This window comes from Rhinopithecus roxellana, chromosome 20, assembly GCF_007565055.1.
Source record: "Rhinopithecus roxellana isolate Shanxi Qingling chromosome 20, ASM756505v1, whole genome shotgun sequence".
Lineage (NCBI taxonomy): Eukaryota > Metazoa > Chordata > Mammalia > Primates > Cercopithecidae > Rhinopithecus > Rhinopithecus roxellana.
In genome coordinates, this window is record NC_044568.1 from 41,393,118 (window position 1) to 41,418,655 (window position 25,538).

Genomic DNA, 25,538 nt, shown 5'->3' on the forward strand with positions numbered 1-25,538 from the left:
AGCAGAAGTTACAGTGAGCTGAGATTGCACCACTACACTCCAGCCTGGGTGACAGAGTGAGGCTCCGTCTCAAAAAAATAAAAATAAAACAACAACAACAACAAACAAGGCCAGATGCGGTGGCTCATGCCTGTAATCCCAGTTCTTTGGGGAGGCCAAGGTGGGCAGATCACCTGAACAGGAATTTGAGACCAGCCTGGCCAACATGATGAAACCCCACCTCTACTAAAAATACAAAAATTAGCTGGGCATGGTGGCATGCGCCTGTAATCCCAGCTACTTGGGAGGCTGAGACAGGAGAATTGCTTGAATCTCGAAGGCGGAGATTGCAGTGAGCCGAGATTGCGCCATTGCACTCCAGCCTGGGCAACGAGAACAAAACTCCGTTTCAAAAAAAAAAAGACAAGAATTGGGAGCAAATACGATGGTGGTGGTTTTAAGCCACGAAGTTTCAGGTGGTTCCTCAGGGAGCAGCTGATTACAAAAACCTGAGTGGCTCAGGTCCTAGAGGTGCACCCAGTACCCTGGTCTGAGTACCTGCCCCTCTCCTCAGACCCCAAGTGCCCTTGAGCAAGGAGAGGAAAAGATACATTAAGGCATAGTCTGGAGAAAGCAGGTAATATTTATTAATTTATTAATGTGTATCTCATCTCAGTTCCTAAAAGGATATGTGGTTTGCCAAAAGTGCATATAATGTGAAGTCTTCCTTTTTTTAGAGACAGGGTCTTGCTCTGTCACCCAGGCTAGAGTGCAGTGGCACGATGACAGCTTACTGCAACCTCAACCTCCTAGGCTCAAGCAATCCTCCCACCTCAACTTCCCGAGTAGCTGGGACTACAGGCATGCACCACCATACTCGGCCAAGTTTTAAAAATTTTTTTGTAGAGATGAGGTCTTGTTATGTTGACCAGGCTGGTCTTGAACTCCTGGCCTCAAGCAATCCTCCCACCTCGCCCTTCTAAAGGGCTTTGATTACAGGTGGGAGCCACCTCACCCAGCCGATGTTTTCTTAAAGCTAGAAGGATGAGGGGGAGGAAAAAGGCTCAGTAAAGGCGGGAAGGTCAAGGGCTACCTGCCAAGTGGAGATCTGTTTTGATACCACCTCTCTTCATATGTGCTTGGGAGGTGGCCTGAAAATGTGGCCCTGAAAACCCTTGTGACCTGGAGGGAGAAAGTGATCAAGCTTTCCCAGGAAAGGGACAGGAGCGTCATCCTCACCCAGGGAACTCTTCCCCTCTAGAAATATGGTTAGAGAGAGTATGGGGGTGGGTGAACTGTGTGATTCTGGACTTTGGGTGGTGGTGTGGAGGAATGCTTTGTGGAGGAAGGACTAGGAGGTGTGGCAACAGACTGTGGGGGGAAGGAGAACCAAGTGGAGTGAATCAAGAGGTCCAGGCTTGGGACAGCCAGCTATTGGGTAAGCAGGAGCACGTCGTTTCTTCCCATCAATTTCCAGGCAGCAGCCCCAGTCTTGGAGGTAGGCGGCTTCCAGCCACAGGTGGGCCAGGCTGGGGTGCTGGAGTAGGGGAGACTGCACCCTCCAGATCCCCTCTTTCACCTTCTCCAGCTCTGGGGGCAGAGGAACTTGTTCCAGAAGACAGGGCAGCACTAGATGCAGGAGCAGAGCAGGCTCCTCACCCCATGCCGCTGCCACCTGCTCCAGCTCCGTGGGCTTGGGGCTGTGGGTGGAGGGTTCTCTCCTTCTGTCCCCAGCTCTAATCCCTTGCAGCTGTCGTCCTTCTGGGGAAGACAGTTGTGTCAGAATGGAGGGGAGTAGTTATTTTGAGTTGACCACTAGCTTCTAACTGGGACACATGGATGGCCTTGTCGGGCCCAACAGTGGGGTGAGCCTGAAGAGGGCAGCCCACATGGCCACAGGGGGCGCTGGGGAGCAGGATGGCGCCCTGGCTGCAATGGGGGCTGCAGAGGATAGAGACGGGCCAGGGAGGCCAGAGGCCAGAGGTGGGGGTTGCAGGAAATAGAGCTGGTGTCTTGAGCATGGGATGGTAAAGTGGGCACAGCTCCTGGCACTGGCCTCTGTGCCACTGGCAACAGTGGAGAAGGAAAAGAGGTCCCTGAGACTGAGGCTGGGTTGCTGGGGGAGGGTGGTGTCTCTCCTCGTAAAGGGCTGGCTAGGCAAGGGTGGTGATTGTCTCCCTCTTCCAGGCAGGCCCTGCCCAACACCTTCTTCGGTCCAGAAGGCAGGCTTAATGGAGGCCTTCCACCTCTGATGGTGCAGGATCATTGCAGGGCAATGAACCAATGGATGTGCCTTTCTGAGTGGGAAAAACCAACTGGCTCAGTGGCTCAGCCATTCCCTTCAGGATGTGATGACTTGGACTAAACCTGGCTCCGGTGCTTACCAACCTGAGCTCTGCGACCTGAGGATGTGACACTAACCTCACTGTGCTTTCCCGTTTCACAGAAATGGGAATAACAGCCACGTGCAGCTTCCTAGGGCATGGCGGGGATTCACTGATAGCAGATGGAATGGGCTTGAGGCAGGACTCAGCCCACGGTGAGTGTTGTCATGGTAACAATAGTTGTCATTGTCTTAGGGTCCTCATGTGGTCCTTGTGGTTGGCCTCCTTCTTGGACCCCCGACTGTGTCTCTGCTGCATAGAAGGGTTTTGTGGCGAGGAGAGGAGAAATGAAGAAATCTTTACCAGGTAGGAAGACTGAGGCTCCTAGAAACATGGGGAGGAGAGAAGAGTCTCCCTGGACTGTCTGCCCCCGGAGGGCAGGGCTCCATCTGTTTCTTCCTTGCTGGATCCCCTGCCCCTAGGACAGTGCCTGGCACAGGGATGAAAGAATGAGTGGATTTCTGAGTGAATCACCCTGGGGTATGGACCTTCCCTGGGCTGCTGGGTGAAGATGATTGCAAGATGATCTCCTGGGCTGGCCAGTGCCAGGCCACGGCTGTCGGATTCCTCTCTCTGGAATTTGAAGAGGAAAATAGAGAGTGAAGAGGTGAGCCACAGGGGCTCTGGAGCAGAAGTGAGAAAGAATCTGGGGAGCAGAGGGTGGAGTTGGCCCTTCCAAGGGGAGACCACAGTCAGGGTGAGAGTGGCAGCTCCTGCCCCTCTCAGTCTCCCTTCCAGCTCCCCAGCACCTGGAGTGGCCAGAGGAGGGAGTGGGAAATGAGGGGTTGCCTCTGCTGTCATCCTGGAGCCCCTCCACCGTGAGTGCTGCCCATTCCTTCTTGTTCACTGGTTCCCTCAGTGAGTGAACAGTGAGCCACTGCTGTGTACCGCTGTGCTGCTGGGATCTGGGGCTGAGCCATGGGCCCTGCAGAGTAGCTTTCCTGTTGAATGGGAGTCCAAAGAGGGGCTTGTAACCCCACCTTCATGGGGGTGGGTGGGAGGAAAGAGGGAGCACTTCTCGGAGGAAGCCATGTCTACCGTCTGCACTGAGAGCTGAGGGATGGGTACAAGCTGACCAGGGAAAGGAGAAGAAACACATTTCCAGGCAAAAGAAACAGCATGGACAAAGGCCTGGAGGGGCCGGACACTGTGGCTTGTGCCTTTAATCCCGGCACTTTGCGAGGCCAAGGCAGGTGGATCGCTCCAGTCCAGGAGTTCAAGACCAGCCTGGGCAACACGGTGAAACTCCATCTCTACAAAAAATAAAATAATTAACTGGGTGTGGTGGCACGCCTGTAGTCCTAGCTATTTGGAAGGCGGAGGAGGGAAGATCACTTGAGCCTGGGAGGTCAAGACTGCATAAGCAGCGATCATGCCACTGTACTCTAGCCTTGGTGACAGAGCAAGACTCTGTCTCAAAAAAAAAAAAAAAAAAAAAAGAAAGAAAGTAAAAGAAAAAGAAAGAAAGAAAACAAAAGAAAAGAAAGAGAGAGAAAAGGCCTGGAGCTGGAGAGGCTAGAGAGAGCCTGGCCAGTTTGAGAGAACTGCAAGAAGTTCCTATGGCTGGAGCAAGGGGTGGGTAGGGGTTGGTGAGAGATCCGGTGAAACGGGGCAATGAATGGTGTCCCCACTGTGGGGTCTGAGCCTGCCTGTGCCAGAGGGTTCAACCCAGCAGCCCAGGGGTCGGATGCACCTGAGTGAGTTGTCTTCAGAGCAGAGCCAAGAGCCAGGCCTTGGGGCCAGGCTAAGCTGGGCCCCATCTCCAGCCTTGCCACTAGCTGGCCGTGCGGCCCCAGGCAGCTCAGTGCTGCCCCCTGGGGCGATTTCCCCATCTGCACCGGGAAGGGACTGCCTTGCTGTTCTCTGAAGCCCTGTCTTTGGCTCAGAGGGGCCCTTTGGGCACTGTGGGGGCTGCCGGGGGATGAGGGTGGCAGGATGGAGGGGGCCATGCCAAGTAGTCTGAGAGAAAGGGGTAGGTGTCTCCCAAGGGGGCACCAAGCTTGGCCTTTGTAAGGAAATCCCCTTTTCGAGGGGCCAGTGCAGTCCCGCTGGCTGCTGTCAGCATCACTCTAGACCCTTCCATAGGCTTGAGAGAGATGAATACCACATGGCTCCTGGCCTGGGTGGCTTTGCTGTTCCCCAGGGAGACCCTCCCCACCCATGGAGGAGGACCTGGGCCCCCTGCCTGGCTTTTCAGGGGAGGCTGACTCATGGCCTTGGCGGCCCCTGACTCAGCCTTTTCCTCCAGCTTTGGGGGAGTAGGCAGGGGTGAGCTCTTTTCTGGCATTCCCATTCCTCATTTCCTGCCGGTTTCCAGCCTTGGCAGCGGGGCAGGGGTGACATTTATGCCTGCAGCTTTGCAGCTCAGGTCCTGGGGGCCCCTTCCTGTACATTGTTACCTGTTCCTCAAAGATGCACCTGCTGGACAGGTGGTACTGCCCTATTTGACAGGTGAGGTGCTGAGATTGCAGAGAGTCTAACCCTGGCCTGGGCCGGGCGCGGTGACTCAAGCCTGTAATCCCAGCACTTTGAGAGGCCGAGACGGGTGGATCACGAGGTCAGGAGATCGAGACCATCCTGGTCTACACGGTGAAACCCCGTCTCTACTAAAAAATACAAAAAACTAGCCGGGCGAGATGGCTGGCGTCTGTAGTCCCAGCTACTCGGGAGGCTGAGGCAGGAGAATGGCGTGAACCCGGGAGGCGGAGCTTGCAGTGAGCCGAGATCGCGCCACTGCACTCCAGCCTGGGCGACACAGAGAGCCTCCGTCTCAAAAAAAAAAAAAGAAAAAAAAAAAAAAAAAAAAAAGCCTGGCCTGCTGGCACGAAGCTTGGTAGTGTCAGGCTTGCAAGGGTGAGGTTGGGGACGGATGTGGCTGCTCTCCTGTTCTCCTAGGAAGGCAGGGTTGCAGGCTGGGCTCTGCCTGAGGACCTGCAGTTGGGATCCTTTCACCCTGCAAGGGAGGGATTGGGTGGTCCTGAACTTCAGAGCCGCCTCTGATAGGCATCTTTGGGAACATTCCCTAAGGGACAAGCCCTTCTCTCTTTGGAGCCTCGCCAGGCAGGGGGGCATGATGTGTGTGGGTGGCTGTCACCAGCGAGGTAGGAAGCACATTGGTGAAAGCCAGGTGGGGGTGGGGAGGGGCAGACAGCCCCGAATCTGATCCCAATTCTAGCTCTTTCTCACTGTGTAACTTGGGAAACATCCTTCAGTTCCCAGAGCCTTTGTCTGTGAAGGAATCATTGTGCCTCCGTCTCAGGGTGGGAGAAAGGATTAATTAAAGGAAATGATCTATTTGTTCATTCAGACAAATGTTCACTGGGCACCCACTGGATGTCAGGCCCTGGGACGTGAAATAAGTGAATGGAATTTCCCTCACTGAACTTCTAGATGGGGGATGAGGGGCTAGGCACGATCTATGATATGGTAGGCTGGAAGGTGACAGGGCAAAGGAAAGAGCCAGGAGGGGGCATCGGATGGGGAGTGGGCTGAGTAGGCCCCTTTGAGAAAGTAATGAGCAACTCCAACATCTCAGAGAATAGCATTCTAAGTAGAAAAAACAGCATTTGCAAAGTCCCTGGGAGTGGGCATTCAAGAAAGAGAAAAAGTCCTTTGCAGTGGCACATGCCTGTAGTCCCTGCTACTCAGGAGGCTGGGGTGGGAGGATCACTTGAGCCTGCTAATTCGAGGCTGCAGTGAGCTGTGATTGTGCCACTGCACTCCAGTAAGACTCTGTCTCTTAAAACAAAAACAAAAACAAACAGCGTGGCCGAACGTGGTGGCTCATGCCTGTAATCCCAGCACTTTGGGAAGCTGAGGTGGGAGGAATGGTTGAGCTCAGGAGTTCAAGACCAGCCTGGGCAACATAGGGAGCCCCCATCTTTAGAAAAACAAACAAACAACAAAACATAGTGAGTGAGGGGAGAGTAGGTGACAAGGAGGTGGGGTGGACATCGCCTCCTGTGTGACCAGTTCCACAAGGAACTCACCCTGCAGTAGCTGCTGAGAGACCAGGGCCAGTATGGACTCAGGCGGCAGCAAGTCTAACCCCACTCCTACATGCTGTGGGGGGCGTGTCCTCTCTCATTTCCTGCCATCAGATGGCCTCTTCCTCAGGTCTTAAGGCTCAGAGGCCTCCCCAGCCATGCCCTGTGACCTCACCCAGACAGAGCCCCCCAGCTGGCTGCCGCCACCCCCTACTTGGGGACGACTCTGTGTCAGCCCTGGCCAGACTTGGGGAGCCTCACAAAGAGTTCTTTCAACAGAGGTCATCCTGGGGGGACCAGAAGGGGAGCGGTGCCCTTCTGCCTGCGGGCATAAAGACCCCCTTTCTCTTCTGCAGCTTCGGCTCCTTCTGGCAGGAGAAGGGGCCGAGTGCAGGGAGATTATCATCCTTCTCTCTCAGTGTATGGGCAAGATGGTCCAAACAATGGCAGAGACTACAGGCTGCCAGCCTCGGACTGCCCTCGGAGTGGCCCAACCAGCAGCGGTGCTTCCGCCTCAGGGAGTGCCTCACAGCAAACAGCCCAGCACCCGTGGGTCTAGGGGTACCTGCCTAGGATCCTGGGATAGGAGATAAGCCTCCACACCGAGGCATGAAGGGGTGGGCTTGTAATGTCAGAGACCTCCCAGCTCTGCTCTTCTGGGGTTCCATATCGGTGGCCGCTTCTTGGCTCTATTAGGGATTCCTCCTGGCCAGTCTTTACCTGGATCTTTAACTTTTTATTTATTTATTTATTTATTTTTAGAGACAGGGTCTCTCTCTGTTGCCCAGGCTGGAGTACAACGATCATAGCTTACTGCAACCTCCACCTCCCGGGCTCAAGCGATCCTTCTACCTCACCCTCCCGAGAAGCTGGAACTACAGGTGTGTACCAGCGCAAACAGTTAATTTTTTTTTTTTTTCTTTTTTCTTTATGGTAGGGATGAGGCTTGCTATGTTGCCCAGGCTGGACCTGAACTCCGGCCTCAAGTGATCTTCCTGCCTCAGCCTCCCACAGTGCTGAGGTTACAGGTATGAGTCACCGAGCCTGGCCTTTACTTGGATGTCTTACTCCTAACCTGGGTCAAGTCCCTCACACTGAAGTGTGACGTTCTGTGCTGGACAGGGACCTGCCCTTGGAGGGAAGCGGGCAGGAAACGGGGAGCACAGAGGGACAACCCAGGGGCTATGGAGAGGGGGAGCTCCTGGTCCGCCGAGTGGCCTGGGACAGAGTGTGTGCCTATGACGGGGGTGAGAGGAGGGACAGGGCTTCCCAGGCGGAGCAGGCAGCATGTGCAGAGGCCTGGGGAGACCAGGCCTACCACAGACACACGGGAGTGGTGCGGGTGCTTGGCTGGGTGGGGAGGGGCCGACAGGGCTTGCTCCAGAGCAGGGGCTTTATCCAGAAAGCACCAGGCCCTCACCCACGGTCCCATGTCCACCCTTAGGAGGCGATTTTTGGGGAAGATGGGAGCCAGGAGCAGGCACAGAAAGAGAGCAGCCAGCAGGGACCTGGCGAAGGTGAGGAGGTGGATGAGCCTGGCCAGTAATGGGCCCAATGGTTGAGTCAACTGACCAGCTCAGGATGAACCCTGGGTTCTGACTTGAGCAATGGAGGGGTCTGGAGGAGCCACCGATGGGACTGGGAGCACTTGGGGAGGAGCAGGGTGGCTGGGGGGCAGTCTGAGGAGCTGGTGGAACAACTTGGGGAGATGCCTACAGGATGGGTATGAGGCTAGGAGTGCTGGAGAGCTTGAGGAGAGAGTGGGATGAGGGGACGAGGGTGGGAGGAAAGGAGGAGGAAAAGTAAGGGGAGATGGAGGAAAGGGGAAAGAGAGAGAGAAGAGAGCAAGAAAGCAAAGGAGAAGTTGGGCACAGTGGCTCACATCTGTAATCCCAGCACTTTGGGAGGCCGAGGCGGGCAGATCTTGAGGTCAGGAGTTTGAGACCAGCTTGCCCAACATAATGAAACCTCATCTCTACTAAAACTACAAAACTTAGCCGGGCATGGTGGTGCACACCTGTAATCCCACCTACTTGGAAGGTTGAGGCAGGAGAATTGCCTGAACCTGAGAGGCGGAGGTTGCAGTGAGCCCCGAGATTGCAATGTTGCACTCCAGCCTGGGCGACAGAGCAAGACTCTGACTCAAAAAAAATAAATAAATAAAAATAAAATAAAATTTAAAAAATGGAGAAAGTGAAGGAAAGTGAGGCCAGGCACGGTGGCTCACACCTGTAATCCCAGCACTTTGGGAGGCCAAGGAGGGCAGATCACAAGGTCAGGAGTTTGAGACCAGGCTGGCTGATGTGGTGAAACCCTGTCTCTACTAAAAATACAAAAACTAACTGGGTGTGATGGCGGGAGTCTGTAGTCCCAGCTACTCGGGAGGCTGAGGCAGGAGGATCGCTTGAACCCAGAAGGCAGAGCTTGCAGTGAGCCGAGATCGCACCACCGCACTCCAGCCTGGGCAACAGAGTGAGACTCGAGACTTTGTCTTAAAAAGAAAAAAAAAAAAAAGAAAGAAAGAAAAGAAAAGAAAGCAAAGGGGAAAGTGAAAGTGAGAACCCTGGAGCTGTGCACTGTGGCCCCTGCTTTCTGTGTGAGAGGAAAAGATGCTAGAACCACAGGAGAATGGCATGATTGACCTACCAGATTATGAGTATGTAGGAGATGAAACTTGTCCTCCTTTCCCACCTGCAGTCTCTCCAGACAGACAAGATGATGAAGAGGCTGAACCTGATGAAGAGTCAGGAAGTGGAGCACCTGTTCCTGTACCTCCAAAGAGAACAGTTAAAAGAAATATACCCAAGCTGGATGCTAGAGATTAATTTCAGAGAGAAGACTTCCAGCCTTAAGGCATGTATTTGATAAGGCAAAATTCAAAGGTAAAAGTCATGAGGCTGAAGATTTGAAGATCCTAATCAGACACATGGAACACTGGGCACATAGGCTATTCCCTAAACTGTAGTTTGAGAATTGTATTGACAGAGTTGAATACCTGGGAAGTGAAAAGGAAGTTCAGATTTGTTTAAAACAAATTCGACTCGATCTCCCTATTTTACCTGAAGATTTTATTAGCAATAATGATGAAGTTGTGGAAAATAATGGACGTGATGTAACTGCTACTGAATTAGATCCCTTTCTGACAAACTCATCTGAAAGTGAGATGTTTGCTTCTGAGTCAAGTAGAAGCCTCATAGAAGAGCAACAACAAAAAATTGAGAGAAATAAACAACTGGCCTTAGAAAGAAGGCAGGCAAAGCTGCTAAGTAATAGTCAGTCCCTAGGAAATGATATGTTAATGAATACACCCAGGGCGTAGACAGTTGAGGTTAATACTGATGAGGATCAAAAGGAGGAGTCAACTGGATTAAGGGAAGACATGCTAGACATTCCATATAATGATGCTCCTGCTAATACTTTAAATGAAGAGGAGGAATTAAAATTAGAGGAAACACTCCTGGATCAGTTTTCACAAATGTGCAACAGTAACTTGATCTTTTTTTTTTTTTTTTTTTTTTTTTTTTGTGAGACGGAGTCTCGCTCTGTCGCCCAGGCTGGAGTGCAGTGGCCGGATCTCAGCTCACTGCAAGCTCCGCCTCCTGGGTTTACGCCATTCTCCTGCCTCAGCCTCCCGAGTAGCTGGGACTACAGGCGCCCGCCACCTCGCCCGACTAGTTTTTTTTTTTTTTTTTGTATTTTTTAGTAGAGATGGGGTTTCACTGTGTTAGCCAGGATGGTCTCGATCTCCTGACCTAGTGATCCGCCCGTCTCGGCCTCCCAAAGTGCTGGGATTACAGGCTTGAGCCACCGCGCCCGGCCAGTAACTTGATTCTTCATCCAGAAATGTTACTGAATTGCTACATAAGTTTCCATTAAGATAAAATGTATCTGTTAACTCACCATCCTGCAAGCTTGGTGTTACTATGTTTTTTTTGGTTGTAGTTTTTTGTTTGTTTGTTTGTTTGTTTGTGAGTTGGAGTTTCACTCTTGTTGCCCAGGCTGGAGTGAAATGGTACCATCTCTGCTCACTGCAGCTTCCACCTCCCTGGTTCAAGCGATTCTCCTACCTCAGTCTCCTGAGTAGCTAGGATTACAGGCATCTGCCACCATGCCTGGCTAATTTTTTGTATTTTTAATAGAGACGGGGTTTCACCATGTTCGCCAGGCTGGTCTTGAACTCCTGACCTCAGGTGATCCACCCATCTCAGCCTCCCAAAGTTCTGGGATTACAGGCATGAGCCACTGTGCCTGGCCATATTTTTTTCTTCTTTGAGTGAAAATCCTTAGGTAGTAAAATTTTTACAGATTCTTGTTTAAAATCTGGTATTTATTTATACTTATTCTTGTCACTTTAGATAGATCTATTTATTCTCTTTAGTGTTTGTTTTTATATAGATATGACTTTATAAAATGATAAGGGCTGGGTGCAGTGGCTCACGCCTGTAATCCCAACACTTTGGGAGGCTGAGGCAGGAGGATCACTAGGTTAGGAGATCAAGACCATATTGGCTAACATGGTGAAACCCATCTCTACTAAAAATACAAAAAATTAGCCAGGCATGGTGACGGGCGCCTCTAGTTACAGCTACTCAGGAGGCTGAGGCAGGAGAATGGCATGAACCCGGGAGGCAGAGCTTGCAGTGAGCCAAGATCATGCCACTGCACTCCAGCCTGGACAACAGAGCGAGACTCCGTCTCAAAAAAGAAAAATAATAATAAAATAAAATGAGTAGTAGGTAATAAGCAGTTTCTGCAGTTGATCTATCATTGAATGCCTTGTTTTCACTAAGTTGGAGGTTTTGTTTGTTTAGACAAAGTCTCACTCTGTTGCCCAGGCTGGAGTGCAGTGGTGAAATCTCGGCTCACTGCAACCTCTGCCTCTTGGGTTGAAGCGATTCTCCTGCTGAGTAGCTGGGATTATAGGCATGAGCCACCGTGCCCAGCTACTTTTTTTTTTGTATTTTATTATTATTATACTTCAAGTTCTAGGGTACATGTGCACAACGTGCAGGTTCATTACATATGTATACATGTGCCATGTTGGTGTGCTGCACCCATTAACTCGTCATTTACATTAGGTATATCTCCTAATGCTATCCCTTCCCCCTCCCCCGACCCTACAACAGGCCCCGGTGTGTAATGTTCCCCATCCTGTGTCTAAGTGATCTCATTGTTCAGTTCCCACCTATGAGTGAGAACATGCAGTGTTTGGTTTTCTGTCCTTGCGATAGTTTGCTCAGACTGATGGTTTCCAGGTTCATCCATGCCCCTACAAAGGACACGAACTCATCCTTTTTTATGGCTGCATAGTATTCCATGGTGTGTATGTGCCACATTTTCTTAATCCAGTCTACCATTGATGGACATTTGGGTTGGTTCCAAGTCTTTGCTATTGTGAATAGTGCCGCATTAAACATACATGTGCATGTGTCTTTATAGCAGCATGATTTATAATCCTTTGGGTATATACCCAGTAATGGGATGACTGGGTCAAATGGTATTTCTAGTTCTAATTCCTTGAGGAATCGCCACACTGTCTTCCACAATAGTTGAGCTAGTTTATAGTCCCACCAACAGTGTAAAAGTGTTCCTATTTCTGGCCAGGTGCGGTGGCTCAAGCCTGTAATCTCAGCACTTTGGGAGGCCGAGATGGGCGGATCACTAGGTCAGGAGATCGAGACCATCTTGGCTAACACGGTGAAACCCCGTCTCTACTAAAAATACAAAAAAAAAAAAAAAAAAAATAGCCGGGCGAGGTGGCGGGTGCCTGTAGTCCCAGCTACTCGGGAGGCTGAGGCAGGAGAATGGTGTGAACCCGGGAGGCGGAGCTTGCAGTGAGCTGAGATCCAGCCACTGCACTCCAGCCCGGGAGACAGAGCAAGACTCCGTCTGAAAAAAAAAAAAAGTGTTCCTATTTCTCCACATCCTCTCCAGCCCCTGTTGTTTCCTGACTTTTTAATGATCCCCATTCTAACTGGTGTGAGATGGTATCTCATTGTGGTTTTGATTTGCATTTCTCTGATGGCCAGTGATGATGAGCATTTTTTCATGTGTCTGTTGGCTGCATAAATGTCTTCGAGAAGTGTCTATTCATATCCTGTGCCCACTTTTTGCTGGGGTTATTTGATTTTTTCTTGTAAATTTGTTTAAGTTCTTTGTAGATTCTGGATATTAGCCCTTTGTCAAATGGGTAGATTGCAAAAATTTCCTCCCATTCTGTAGCTTGCCTGTTCACTCTGATGGTAATTTCTTTTGCTGTACAGAAGCTCTTTAGTTTAATTAGACCCCATTTGTCAATTTTGGCTTTTGTTGCCATTGCTTTTGGTGTTTTAGACATGAAGTCCTTGCCCATGCCTATGTCCTCAATGGTATTGCCTAGGTTTCATTCTAGGGTTTTTGGTCTAACATTTGAGTCTTTAATCCATTTTGAGTTAATTTTTTATAAGGTGTAAGGATGGGATCCAGTTTCAGCTTTCTACATATGGCTTGCCAGTTTTCCCAGCACCATTTATTAAATAGGGAATCCTTTTCCCATTTCTTGTTTTTGTCAGGTTTGTCAAAGATCAGATGGTTGTAGATGTGTGGTATTATTTCTGAGGGCTCTGTTCTGTTCCGTTGATCTATATCTCTGTCTTGGTACCAGTACCATGCTGTTTTGGTTACTGTGGCCTTGTAGTATAGTTTGAAGTCAGGTAGCATGATGCCTCCAGCTTTGTTCTTTTAGCTTATGATTGTCTTGGCAATGCACATGCCCAGTTAATTTTTGTATTTTTAGTATACACGGGAAGTGGGAGGGGCGGGAGAGAAAGAAGGGATGAGAAAGCCTAGGCTAGAGCCAGGTGGAGCACAAGGCAGGGGCCTTCTCCCCAGTTCTCCTGCCTCCCTGTCCTGCACACACAGCCCAGGCTCACAGGCCAGGGAGGGCGGCTGGGACAGGCCTCGTGTGGGTCTGTTTCCCACCTCCCAGAGGAGAAAGTGGGAATGAGTCACAACCAGGAGACCTGGTAGGACACAGCAGGAACTTCTTGATTAAACAGCAGAGCATGGGCTGGGTGCCGTGGCTCACGCCTGTACTCACACTCATCCCAGCACTTTGGGAGGCTGAGGTAGAAGGATTGCTTAATCCCATGAATTTAAGACCAGCCTGGGCAACATAATGAGATCCTGTCTCTACAAAAATAAAATAAAATAAGCAGCAGAACAGTCCCACAGGGAAGGGGCCTCCTCCTAGGAGCCCTGGCCTTACCCGAGGCAAGGGACTGGCCACCATGACCTCTCAAAGGGCACAGGCTACATGGTGTTTCTTGGGGTTGATGGCACCCCATGGGGAAGGTGGGTTTTCTGCTCTGTGCCTCAGTTTCCCTCTGTGAGGCAGAGTTGTGTTTAGTGGCCTGGGTTTAATGACAGGGCAGGGTGGGGGATGTGTAGCCCAAGCCTGGAGGGCGATGTCTCTGCATGTCCATGTCCGGGTGGGCCCTGAGGCCTCCTCCTCCCCACCCCCAGCCTTTGTTCCAGGAAAGGCAGGAAAAGGCAGCTGGAGGAGAAGGGTGGAGGGCTGGAGCCCGCAGAGTGTTTCCAGGGAAAAAGTGATCTTTCCACGGAACGGCCAGCCAGTGCCACCTCCCCCACTCCACCCCAATCCCACCCACCCTTCCCCTCCCGCCGCCGCCTCCATTTCTTCCTCCCTCACTTTCTGGCAGAAGGAGCCCAGCAGCTGGAAAAACCATGCTCTTCTCCCAGCTCCCACCCTTAGCACTGCCCAACCCCAGGCACCTGCGGGCAGGGCAGGGGTGTGTGAGAGTGTATGTGTGCGAGTGTATGACAGTGTGTGTGAATAGTGTGTGTGAGAGTGTGTGTGTGTGCATGTGTGAGAGTAAATGTGTGAGTGTGAGGGAATGTGTGTTTGAGTGTGTGTGCATGTGTGTTTGAGTGTGAATGTGTGTGAGTATGAGTGTCCATGTGTCTTTGAGTGTGCATGTGTGTTTGAGTGTGAGTGTGCGTGTGTTTAAGCGTGAATGTGTGTGTTTGAGTGTGAGCGTGCATGTGTGAGTGTGAGCGTGCATGTGTGCTTGTGAGTGTGCGTGTGTTTGTGTGAGAGCGTGCATGTGTGAGTGTGAGCGTGCATGTGTGTGTGAGCGTGCATGTGTGCTTGTGAGTGTGTGTGTGTTTGTGTGTGAGCGTGCATGTGTGAGTGTGAGCGTGCATGTGTGAGTGTGAGCGTGCATGTGTGCTTGTGAGTGTGCGTGTGTGTTTGAGTGTGAGTGTGCATGTGTGAGTGTGAGCGTGCATGTGTGAGTGTGAGCGTGCATGTGTGCTTGTGAGTGTGCGTGTGTGTTTGAGTGTGAGTGTGCATGTGTGAGTGTGAGCGTGCATGTGTGAGTGTGAGCGTGCATGTGTGCTTGTGAGTGTGCGTGTGTGTTTGAGTGTGAGTGTGTGTTTGAGTGTGAGTGTGCATGTGTGAGTGTGAGCGTGCATGTGTGCTTGTGAGTGTGCGTGTGTGTTTGTGTGTGAGTGTGCATGTGTGAGTGTGAGCGTGCATGTGTGAGTGTGAGCGTGCATGTGTGCTTGTGAGTGTGCGTGTGTGTTTGTGTGTGTGTGCATGTGTGAGTGTGAGCATGCATGTGTGAGTGTGAGCGTGCATGTGTGCTTGTGAGTGTGCGTGTGTGTTTGAGTGTGAGTGTGCATGTGTGAGTGTGAGCGTGCATGTGTGCTTGTGAGTGTGCGTGTTTGTGTGTGAGTGTGCATGTGTGTGAGCGTGCATGTGTGTGAGCGTGCATGTGTGCTTGTGAGTGTGCGTGTGTGTTTGTGTGTGAGTGTGCATGTGTGAGTGTGAGCGTGCATGTGTGCTTGTGAGTGTGCGTGTGTGTTTGTGTGTGTGTGCATGTGTGAGTGTGAGCGTGCATGTGTGTGAGCGTGCATGTGTGCTTGTGAGTGTGCGTGTGTGTTTGTGTGTGAGTGTGCATGTGTGAGTGTGAGCGTGCATGTGTGCTTGTGAGTGTGCGTGTGTGTTTGTGTGTGAGTGTGCATGTGTGAGTGTGAGCGTGCATGGGTGTGAGCGTGCATGTGTGCTTGTGAGTGTGCGTGTGTGTTTGTGTGTGAGTGTGCATGTGTGAGTGTGAGCGTGCATGTGTGCTTGTGAGTGTGCGTGTGTGTTTGAGTGTGAGCGTGCATGTGTGAGTGTGAGCGTGCATGTGTGCTTGTGAGTGTGCGTGTGTGTTTGTGTGTGAGTGTGCATGTGCACGCATGGCTGCCGCTGACATAACCCAGGTGCATGTGAGGACATGGGAGTAGCGTGGCCATCACCTGTAGTAGATGCTGGAGAGAAGCAGGGTGCATAAAGGGGGAAGGAAACGGGCCTGAATCCACCCCCTGGAGCCTCAGTTTTGCCACCTGTATGTGGGGTGGCACTGGCCCTGCTTTGCTAGGGCTGATGAGTCCCAGGGAAGCCAAGGTGCAAAGGGCAGGAACAGGTCTTGGTCCTCCTGGCTACCAACTGCGCTCGTAGCAACCTTCGAAGCAGGTACTGCTATTGTCCCTTCATCCCACGTGGGGTGTCCGAGGCTCAGGGGTGTCAAGTGGCTTGCAGCTGGCAAGTAGCTGACTTGATACCAGAACTCAGGTCTGCCTCACTTCAGGGCATCTCTCCCAACCCTGCGGTGCTGCCCCAGGTCACACCGAGGCCTGACCACCTCATCCTCCCTCCAGGCTCTGGGATTCAGTTCCTGTCCCCTGGGCAATTAGCTGCTCCTCCTCTGCCTGTAGGGCCTGAGGCCCTTCCTTGACTCAGGGATGTTCAGCAGGTTGTCCCAGGCCAAAAAATCTCCTCAGGTCACCTGGTCCAACACCTTGTCATTCATTTGGTTAACCCCGAGGCCCCAGGCCTAGTGCTTAAGGTTGCAAAGTACATCCGGCCAGAGCTGGGGCTCCAGCCCCCTGCCTGGTGGTCCAGGAATGAGCTGTTTTTCTCCCTTCCTTCTCCCAGGCAGATTGGCTCCTGGAGGGGCTGTCAGCATAGACACACCCCCCTTCCTCTCTCTCCTCCGCCGTCCCCAAGCCCCACCGCCGTTTCCCTGCCCTCCTCGAGGTTCCCGGACATTCCTCCCTGTCCCTGGGCATGGATCCCTGTTGGGATTCATGGATCCCATAGGCTGCTCTGAGGGACACAGGCCTTCCCCAGCCCCCATGTCTGCCCACTCCTCCCAGTATAAACACCACGGTTAATAATGTATATTTGCCCAGGGGCACGCAGCCTCTCAACAGCAAGCCCGTAACTTCCAACCAGCGCCACATGGAGGGTGTCAGAGGACTGCTGGGACATTAGTGCCCTGTGCCTGACACGGGCCTCACGGGCCAGCACGCCCCAGGTGGGCCAGCCTCATTGCGTTGCACAGCCACAGCAGGTCCACCTCCCTTTATGGTGTATGGTTGTAAAAATGGGTGACCCAGAAAAACTCCTTTTAAACTATTTTGAAATTTCTGATGTTGAGGCTCCTGCATACATCGTCTTCTATCGTGTAAACCTAGGTACTTGAAACCAGCCCCTTGGTTGGTCTGGCTGGAAGCCAACCCAGCACCACTGGGGGTCGGGGGGATGCTGGGCCAGTAGGAAGTGGCAAGAACAGTGGTGCCCAAAGGCCAGGTGTGGTGGCTCATGCCTGTAATCTCAGCACTTTGGGAGGCCGAGACGGGCGGATCATGAGGTCAGGAGTTCGAGACCAGCCTGGCCAACAGAGTGAAACCCCATCTCTACTAAAAATACAAATACAAAAAAAAAAAAAAAAAAAAATTAGCCAGACGTGGTGATAGGTGCCTGTAATCCCAGCCACTCTGGGGCTGAGGCAGGAGAATTGCTTGAACCTGGAAGGCGGACGTTGCAGTGAGCCGAGATTGCACCATTGCACTCCAGCCTGGCAACAGTATGAGACTCGGTCTCAAAAAACAAACAAACAAACAAACCCCCCCCCCCAAAAAAAAAACAGTGTCGCCATACCCATTATTGCCTTTTCCCTGAGTCCAATCCACCACTCCCCTGCCCCAGAGGTTTTTTCTCCTCTTCTCGCCATACCGGTACACCCCACAGGTTAGGGTTTATCTGGTGAGATTGCGGGTGCCATAAAGATAAGAAAGGATTGTATTGATTCATTATGTTGATTGATTTCAACTCTGGACTCCATAGAACTAAATTGGAATCCTGATTCTGCCACTTACTTGTGATTTCGAGCAAGCAATACTACCTCTTAGGACCTGTTTCTTCATTTGTAAAGCAGGCTGTTATCCATTCATTCACATCCACGCATTCATCCATCCACTCACCTGTGAATCCACTCACCCACTCACTCACTCACCCGTCCATTCATTTCTTGATATGTACTAAGGGCCAGGGTCTGGCCCAGGTCCTAGAAGGTGAAACGGGCTCATGAAGACTAGATCTGTTATCATATAGTCCTTATTTCCATGATGAAACATATTTCTGGGCTGGGCGTGGTGGCTTACACCTGTAATCCCAGCACTTTGGGAGGCTGCGGCAGGCAGATCACTTGAGGTGAGGGGTTCGAGACCAGCCTGGCCAACATGGTGAAACCCCGTCTCTACTTAAAAAAAAAATGTAGCTGGGTGTGGTGGTGGACACCTGTAATCCCAGCTACTTGGGAAGCTGAGACAAAAGAATCGCTTGAACCCAGGAGGTGGAGGTTGCAGTAAGCCGAGATTGCGCCACTGCACTCCAGCCTGGGCGACAGAGCCAGACTCCACCTCAAAAAGAAAAGAAAAAGAAACATATTTCTGAATTTTACAGACCTAGACTTCAAATGAGCACTGTAAATATCAAAAGGCAATGCTTAGGCCAGTGATATATATCTGCCCGGGGCCATGCGGCCTCTCAACAGCCATTACCCCTGCAAGCCCATATAACAACCTGCCAGCGCCACATGGATTGTGTCAGAGGATGCTGGGCGGTTGCTGCCCCTGCCCGACACCAGCCTCATGGGCCAGCACGCCCCAGGTGGGCTGGCCTAACCACCTCATGTGGCCACAGCAGTGTATGGTTGTGACCTTTGCAGTGTATGGTTGTAAAAATGGGTGACCCAGAAAAATGCCTTTTAAACTATTTTGAAACTTCTAATATTGAGGCTCCTGCATACGCATAGTCTTCTATGGTGTAAACCCTAAAGCTGTCACTGGGGCGGGGAATGGAGCTGAGCAGTCCCTTGGCTGAGCCAATGTGGGGAGGCTTCCAGGAGGAGGGGTTTTGGGGAGCTGTGTGCCAGTCTAGAGGTGACTCGTTTAGGGATGATGCCTAAGGCATGGAGGGGAGTGGAAGGTGGCCGGGGCCTGGGAAAGATCCAGAACCAGAACTTCTGCCCAGAGGCCCATGGCCTTCCCAGAGCCTGCTGGACACCCAGCCAGGCTGGCCAGCACAACCAAGGGCAGGGAGGATGGGATGCAGCCACAAGATGAGGCCCCAGGCTTGCTGGGAAGGTACTAGGGTGGAAGGGGGCCTCCACCAGCCATGGAGTCAGCCAGTACTGTAACTTCCCAAGGGGTCAACCTTGCCTGCTGCCTAGACAGGGCTAATTAATCAAGACAGGGGAATTGCAATAGAGAAAGAGTAATTCACACAGAGCCAGCTGTGCGGGAGATCAGAGTTTTATTATTACTCAAATCAGTCTCCCTGAGCATTCGGGAAGCAGAGTTTTTAAGGATAACTTGGTGGGTGGGGGAAACCATTGAGCCAGGAGTGCTGATTGGTCAGGGATGAAATCATAGGGATCAGATCAGATGAGCCAGTTTATTGATCTGGGTGGTGCCAATTGATCCATCAAGTGCAGAGTCTGCAAAACATCTCAAGCACAGAGCAGATTAGGGAAGGTCAGAATCTTGTCAGAATCTCCAGCTGCATGACTCCTAAACCATAATTTCTAATCTTGTGGCTAATGTTAGTCCTACAAAGGCAAGCTAGTCCCCAGGCAAGAAGGAGGTCTGTTTTGGGAAAGTGCTGTTACCGTCTTTGTTTAAACTATAAACTATGAAGTAAGTTTCTCCCAAGGTTAGTTCAGCCTACACCCAGGAATGAACAAGGACAGCTTGGAGGTTAGAAGCAAGATGGAGTTGGTTAAGTTAGATCCTGTTTCACTGTCTCAGTCATTAATTTTGCAAAGGCAGTTTCAATAGCAGCCCCAAAGCTATTGCCCTCCCTGGACTCAGCTTAGCTCATCAGACGCTAAACTCTGTGCTTTCTGGTGCCCAGTCTGAGCTCTGCGGACACTGTACCTGCCCTGGGGAGTTGACACTTGGCGGGGACACGGACACTGCCCCCAGCTCCCCGGGTTGGTGCCCCCTTCCCTCAGCCGCTGCAGCTGTGAGCTGCCAGGAGCTCGAAGCTCTCCAGAGGATGCCTTTGATTGATGGCAGCCGTGCTGCTGGACCTGCCCAGGAGGTTATGAGCGATGGTTGAAGGCCAGCAGTGTGGGTTGGGTGGGGGTGTGGGGTAGGGGTGTAGAGCAGCCTAGTCCCCTTGCCTCTTGATTTCACAGCCTCTTTGGTGCCATTTGTGCCCTGAAACTCCCCTTCAGATCAGGCTGGGGCAAGATTTCTCCCAAAACCACATCTTAGCCCATCCCTGCCCTCCTTCTCACTCTTACAGTTTTCTTGAGATCGCAGTGAAACTCCTGCATAAGAATTCCCATCTCTGGCTCTGTTTCTGGGGGACTTGATTTGGCGATCTCTCCCACTGACTGTACATCAGAGATGGGGGGGAGTGACTGGGTGCAATGCCTCACACCTGTAATCCCAGCACTTTGGGAGGCCAAGGCGGGCAGATCACAAGGTCAGGAGATCAAGACCATCCTGGTTAACATGGTGAAACCCCCGTCTCTACTAAAATACAAAAAAAATTAGCCGGGTGTAGTGGCGAGCACCTGTAGTCCCAGCTACTCGGGAGGCTGAGGCAGGAGGATGGCGTGAACCTGGGAGGCAGAGCTTGCAGTTAGCCGAGATCCCGCCACTACACTCCAGCCTGGGTGACTGAGCAAGACTCCGTCTCAAAAAAAAAAAAAAAAAAAAAAAAAAGATAGTGGTGAGTGTGGCCCAAACTTGAGGGCACAGGAAAGCCTCCCAGAAAAGGTGACATTTGAATTTGGGTCTTGAAGGTTCAGTAAGAATTGCCCAGTGGGCTGGTCCAAGTCCAGTGGTGTTTACAACTAATCAGTCACAACCAGTAGCAGATTTCTTTGTTCCATCTCTTCTCTCACTGCTTCACCTGACCAGCTTAAAAAAAAAGAAAAGAAAAAAGAAAAAATGGCTAGGTGCGGTGGCTCATGCCTGTAATCCCAGCACTTTGGGAGGCTGAGGCAGGTGGATCACCTGAGGTTGGGAGTTCGAGACCAGCCTGACCAACATGAAGAAACCCCGTCTCTACTAAAAATACAAAATTAGCTTGGCTCGGTGGCTCATGCCTGTAATCCCAGCTACTCGGGAGGCTGAAGCAGGAGAATTGCTTGAACCTGGAAGTCGGAGGTTGTGGTGAGCCAAGATCACGCCATTGCACTCCAGCCTGGGCAACAAGAGTGAAACTCCATCTCAAAAAGAAAAAAAAAAAAAAAAAAAGGAATTGCTCAGTTGAAAGTTGCCTGCTGCGTTAGATAAAGCTGCCTGCTGTAATTGCTGAAGATGAGGGGAAGGCAGGTTAGGAAAAGGAGCAGCCTGAGTAAAGGGCCTGAGACAGGGAGAGGCAGGGCACAGACAGGAAGAGATTGGACCTGTGGCTGGAGGGCAGGGATATGGAAGGGAGGTAGGAGATGAGATTAGAAAGGAATTTAGGCTGAGCACTGTGGCTCAAGCCAGTAATCCCAGCACTTTGGGAGGCTGAGGTGGGTGGATCACTTAAGGCCAAGAGTTGACATGAGCTTGGTCAACATAGTGAAACCCTGCCTCTACTAAAAACTACAAAAATTAGGCCAGGCATGGTGGCTCACACCTGTAATCCCAGCACTTTGGGAGGCTGAGGTGGGTGGATCACTTGAGGTCAGGAGTTTGAGACCAGGCTGGCCAACATGGCGAAACCCCATCTCTACTAAAAATACAAAAATTAGCCAGGTGTGTGTCAGCCTGTACTCTCAGCTACTCAGGAGGCTGAGGCAGGAGAATCGCTTGAACCAGGGAGGTGGAGGTTGCAGTGAGCCGAGATCGCGCCACTGCAGTCCAGCATGGGTGACAGAGCGAGACTCTGTCTCAAAAATAAGGAATTTAGTGCCAGCACAGAGAGAGAATGCCTGTCACCATGTAAGCCAGGAGCTGTGAGTTCACACCACCCACCACCCCTCTGTCTTGCACACACATAGTCGCGGCTGATGAACCATCACACTCTTTCTTGTTGAGCCCAGACAGAGCCTCAGAATCCTCAACGCTGCGCCCTGGCAGGTTCTATCTACTGATGGAATTACCACGAGGTGACACGCATTGACTATCCCTGCCCCGGGCCAAGCCCAGGCTGGACCTATGAGATGTGGGCTGAGTCCAGAGGCCTCCTGAAAATGGGCCTGAGTACAGTAGGGGTCTCCCTGGGGAAGCATCCATTGTGGCCCATAAATAGGTTAGGCGGTCAGGAAACGGGAAATCCTGAAACACAATGAGCCCTGCTGTGCAGGGGTTTCCTCCGGGCTGAGGGCCGGACTGAGGATGCTTCTTGGGCCAAACGCCTTGCTGAAGCAAGACTCCTGTTTGCTGGCCCCAGGCACCAGCTCTTCCCACAGCTCTCAGGGGGACTCAAGGCCCAGCCTCACCCCACCCAGCCCAGTGAGGGCAGCTCAGGACAGCCCAGGAGGAGCCAGGACAGGCAGGGTCCCACTGAGGGGAGACCGATTATCTGCCTGGTTCCCAGCTGAGCCCTGGCACCAGGCACTGGTGGGAGCTGCTTCGGTAGCCAGGTGGGGGCCTGGGAATAGATGAACCCCCTCCAGGGTCAGTGAGTGCTTCTGCCAGGCCTTCCAAGCCCAGGGGCCTGCACACCTCTAATGTCTGTGTCTGTGGACCTGTCTCCAACCAGGGCTCCCCCAAGGGCACAGTAAGCCCCAAACTGACCCTCCCTGGACCCCAACAACAGAGGCATAATGTAGTCCCTCAATAGAGAACCAGGTAGCCTATAAAACTATGCTCTAGAAAAATTCTATTAAATAGGCAAGTAACAAAACACAAAGTCCTATAGGATCCCAATGCTGTTAAAATGCAAACAGCAGGCTGGGCGCAGTGGCTCATGCTTATAATCCCAGCAGTTTGGGAGGCTGAGGTGGGCGGATCACACGGTCAGGAGTTCAAGACCAGCCTGGCCAATATGGTGAAATCCTGTCTGTACTAAAAAATACCAAAAAAATTAGCCGGGCTTGGTGGCAAATGCCTGTGATCTCAGCTACTCAAGAGGCTGAGGCAGAAGAATTGCTTGAACCCGGGAGGCAGAGGTTGCAATGAGCCGAGATCACACCACTGCATTCCAGCCTGGATGACAGAGTGAGACTCCGTTTCAAAAAAAAAAAAAAAAAGTACAAACAGCAATCTGTGTTCGTGTGTGTATACATGCATGTGCACGGAAAAGGCAGGAAGGAGAAGCGTCACATGTCAAGGTAGTGGGGATTATTATTTTCTTCTTTGTGCTTTTCTGGACTTCATAAATTTTCTACAGTGAACTTTGTAATCATTTTTAAAAAGAAAAAAAGAAAAAAAGGCTGAGTGTGGTGAGGTGTGCCTGGAGTCCTGGCTACTTGGGAGGCTGAGGTGGGAGGATCACTTGAGCCCAGGAGATGGAGGCTGCAGTGAGCTATGATCATGCTACTGCATTTCAGCCTGAGCAACAGAGCAAGAGTGTCTAATAATAATAATAATGTTTTTAAAGAAAAAAACACTGAAATCCTACAATACCTGTTTTCTTTTAAGTACCATGTTTACAAATAATTTTTAAAGCAGTGGGGAAATAAATGCTGATAGAGACTGTAACACTGAGGGGAAAACAGGATGCGACATTGTATACATGGTATGTAAAGCAGAGGATGCTCAGGACAGGAGGGGACAGGAAGGAAGCACACAAGATTAGAGCCACTGACTTCAGGGGGGCCATCGCCACAGGCCCTGTCATCTATAGTATAGGATAATGCCCACACCCTTGCATACACTGCATACCACTAGTTTTTAACAGTTTTGGCAATCCAGTGCATGGAACGTAGTGTCTTGTAATTTGCACATCCTTGATCACTGAGCCCCATGTTTCTTCCCAATGCTTCATTATGAAAATTTTCAGCATGTAGAAAAGTGGAAAGAATTGTACAATGGGCCGGGCACAGTGGCTCATGCCTGTAATCTCAGTACTTTGGGAGGCTGAGGCAGATGGATCATGTGAGCCCACCAGTTTGAGAACAGCATGGGCAATGTGGCAAATCCCTGTCTCTACTAAAGACACAAAAAATTAGCCAGGAGTGGTGGCGTGTGCCTGTAGTCCCAGCTACCAGGAAGGCTGTGGTAGGAGAATCATCTGAGCCCGGGGAGTTGAGGCTGCAGTGAGCCATGATCACACCACTGCACTCCAGCCTGGGCGACGGCAGTGAGACTCTGTCTCAAAGAAAAAAAAAAATTGTACAGTGAACACCCATCTACCCACCATATGGGTTCTGCAACTAATATTTTACTAGATTTGCTTTAGCACATATCTATCTATCCATCCATGACTATTTTTTAAATGTATATTTCACTGTAAATTACAGACATCAGACACTTCGTCCCTAAACACTTGGGCATGCATATTATTCACTAGAATTGAATATTTGTTCATAGTTCCTCCCCCACCCCAGGTAAATTTTACATATAGTAATGTAGCAATTTTTTTTTTTGAGACGGGATCTCACTATGTTGCCCAGGTTGGTCTCGAACTCTTGGCTTTAAGCAATCCTCCCACCTTGGCCTCCCAAAGTGCTAGGATTACAGGCATGAGTCACCACACCTGGTCTGGTAATGTAACAATCTTAAGTGTGTCATTTGATTAGTGACAAATGCATACACCTGTGTAACCCAGTTCCCTGTCATGATATAGAACATGATCCCCCAAAAACTGCGTCCCCACCACCTGCTACCTAGTCAATATCTAACCCACCACTCTCCTGAGGCAATCAGGAATGCCTGATTGCTCTTATGTTTTCATCATAGATTAGTTTTGCCTATTTTGAAATTTCCCATAAATGGAATCATGCCACTTGTGCCTGTTTGTCTGGCTTCTTTCATTCAACATTATGTCTGTGAGGTTTATCCATTTGTGATAGTCATTGCAATAGTTAACTACTATTGTTAAACAGTGTTTCACTGTATAGATAGACACATTGTTTATTCTGCTTACATTTTTACTTATTAATAAAGCTGCTATAAGCACATTCATGTACAAGTCTTTTTGTGAGCACATGTTTTTGTATCTCTTGGGATGCAATTTCTCTAGGAATATAATTGAGCCAGCCTCTTTTCTTTCTTTTTTTTTTTTTTTTGAGACACAGTCTGGCTCTGTTGCCCAGGTGGGAGTGCAGTGGCCTGATCTCGGCTCACTGCAAGCTCCGCCTTCTGGGTTCATGCCATTCTCCTGCCTCAGCCTCCTGAGTAGCTGGGACTACAGGCACCTGCCACCTCGCCCGCCCAATTTTTTTCTTTTTTGAGATGGAGTCTCGCTCTATTGCCCAGGTTGGAACGCAGTGGTGCGATCTCGGCTCACTGCAAGCTCCGCCTCCCAGTTCACACCATTCTCCTGTCTCAGCCTCCCGAGTAGCTGGGACTACAGGTGCCCGCTACCACACCAGGCTAATTTTTTGTATTTTTGGTAGAGACAGAGTTTCACCGTGTTAGCCAGGATGGTCTCAATCTCCTGACCTCGTGATCCACCCATCTTGGCCTCCCAAAGTACTGGGATTATAGGCGTGAGCCACCACACCCGGCCGAGCCAGCCTATTTTCATGTTTGTTAGACACTTGAATTTCTTTTTCTTTTGCCTATTTCTTTTTCTTATTGGTTTGTAGGAGCACTTTGATTGTATAGTGTTGGACCCTAAGGATGCAAAAGAAAAAATCTTAAGGCATAGTCCCTGCCCTCAGAGCACCCATAGTTTAGCAGGGTAGACAGACGGGGACATAACTGGGATGTGATGGGGTGGCTGCTGTGCACTCATTTATTC

General features: G+C 50.9%; 1 pseudogene; it reads left to right on the forward strand.

The window, feature by feature from the left end:
• Positions 1 to 8,958: 8,958 nt before the first annotated feature.
• Positions 8,959 to 25,538, forward strand: part of LOC104664082 — a 49,025-nt pseudogene continuing 32,445 nt past the window's right edge.